Below are 2183 nucleotides of genomic sequence, written 5' to 3' on the forward strand. Positions count from 1 at the left end.
CTGCGTATTTATCCTATACAACAGTCGTTGTCAAACTCTTCAGTCGAAGCTCTACACATTGCTTATATCTGTGAGATGAATACGACAAACAATTGAGGTTGAATTAGTGAATTTCAAGTACACTGGAAAAGAGAAAATGCAGACCACATCTTGATGAACAAAATTAGAGAAAATGGCGTATAAAAAACAAAAAGGGAAATCGATTAGGTACTCATGATTAAAGGAAGATTAGAAATTTCATTAAAATTAAAATAAGAATTGAAAGCAAAATCAAATGTAGAAGAAAATTCAATTAATTGATAGAACACTCACAATTTGTCCAGATTCTTATAGCCTTACAGGAAGTTTTGCACTGTGCAATTTTTTTGCCTGAAGCAGTAAAAGGCCCACTCCTCACATCATGATCTGCCACAATTTAAAGAAGTTGAACCAGTATGAAAACATAAAGCATAAACCCAATAAGAGTCATAAACTAATGAAGAAAGAATTTGAAATTTTTCATACTACTAACCCTACAATATTGTCTCGCCCAGACAACACACATCACATTTATCTCCACCGCCTGCACCGATACAAATCATTTGAAACCTAATGGGAAAAGCACGATAAATAATTGGAAAATGGATTAATATAAACAAAAACTCCCAGAGCCAAGAGTTTCCTTGTAAGCATAAGAACCTCACCAACGGGCTTCATTGGAATGTAACGAATGCAGAGGGAAACATAAAGACACTTACATGGAGAAGAAACAAATCCAAGTCTTTCACTCAAAAGAAAATAACCAACAATCATACATGAAAATAGAAGGAAAAATGAATTTGGATGGCCGCTAGAAAAGAATGTAGAGATCATGGAGAATCCGAGATTGAAAGTTACCTGCGATAAGAATCAGTCGATGTAGAGGAAGAGTTTTTGTCAATATATCTATCTGTTTGTTTCTCCCTCCCCCTCGTTGTTTTCTCCTTGATTTCTGCACGACTACAAATAAACTGCCAAAATTAATATGAAACTAAACTTACCCAGTGAAATTTGAACACAATGGATTACTTCTCCGGTAGAGTTCATTTCCAAATCCAACTACTTTGAGAGGATTTAAAAAAAAACCCCGTTTTCTAAAAAGTTGGAATCTCTAATAACTATGGAATCACACTATGCAAAACCCAAGTCGTTTATTAGGACGAAGAATCGCAGAAGCCCAGGAATTTGAAATCTCAAACTTCATTTGAGGTTTTTTCTAATTGAAAACCCAAGAATAATAATCCAATCGAAATTGATTGTAAAGACAAAAAGCAAAGGAGTTTAGGAAAAATCACTTGAAATCTTGTCTAAATCGAGTGTGGATGTCGACGAAAATTTCGAAAAACACGAAGAAGAGGGGTCTGTGAGGAAGATGAAAGTGGGTTCGTTTCTTCCGATGTATGACCTGTTGTTCATTGTAGAACGTGTAGTGGATGGCGGTTCCATCTCCTCTGGTGATTACTACCGCTGCGGTTAGATGTGGTGTTCGAGAGTTCTACTGAGTTTTTTTTTATTTTTTAATTTTTTAATTTACGTTTTTTTCTCTCGGAAAGATAGGACGCAATGCAGTATTTGTGGGAGGATTAATCCAAGGGTCAAAATGAATTTGAAGTGCAAGTATTTTCATCCGGCGGTTGTCAATTGTTATAGTTAAGATTCGTGTTTTTTTAATTTGCTTTTTTTTTTAAGACAATTTTATACTTTGTTATGTTTTTTTACTAGTTTATCGTCATTTTTTGAAATGTTTTGGGTTTGGTTCTCTAGAAAACAATGGGGTTTTCTTGGCATTTTGAAATATTTCACCTATTTGGCCTTCTCCCTTTATATATAGGGTAAAGTACAAAAAAACTACCTCAACTATTGATGTCACGACACTTTCATACCTCATCTTTTAAAATTGATAATGTTATACCGCATCTTATGAATTTGTGCCAATGTCATACCGCATCTTATGAATTTGTGCCAATGTCATACCTCCGTCAGTTTTTTTGTTAATTTCTCAATTAATTGCTGATGTGGCTTAATTCGGGACCCACTTTCTATTTAAAAAATAATAAAAGATTATTAAAAACTAAAAAAAATCATTTAATATTTTTTAAATATTAAATAATAAAGAATGTTATTAAAAAATTAAAAAAAAAACCAAACAAAACTTCCCTTGCACC

At 33.3% G+C, this 2183-nt stretch overlaps 1 long non-coding RNA gene across 2 annotated transcripts; it reads right to left on the bottom strand.

Moving 5' to 3' along the window:
* On the bottom strand, positions 1–1427 carry LOC126586723 (uncharacterized). Of its 2 annotated transcripts, none has more exons than XR_007610884.1 (3): positions 1020–1427; positions 313–405; positions 1–68 (listed from the first exon to the last, which is right to left on the bottom strand). It is a non-coding gene; the product is annotated as an uncharacterized LOC126586723 (long non-coding RNA). The 2 variants fall into 2 exon arrangements; XR_007610885.1 differs by lacking the exon at positions 1020–1427 and adding an exon at positions 512–647.
* Positions 1428–2183: the final 756 nt, after the last annotated feature.

Source organism: Malus sylvestris, chromosome 10 (genome assembly GCF_916048215.2).
Source record: "Malus sylvestris chromosome 10, drMalSylv7.2, whole genome shotgun sequence".
Classification (NCBI taxonomy): Eukaryota; Viridiplantae; Streptophyta; class Magnoliopsida; order Rosales; family Rosaceae; genus Malus; species Malus sylvestris.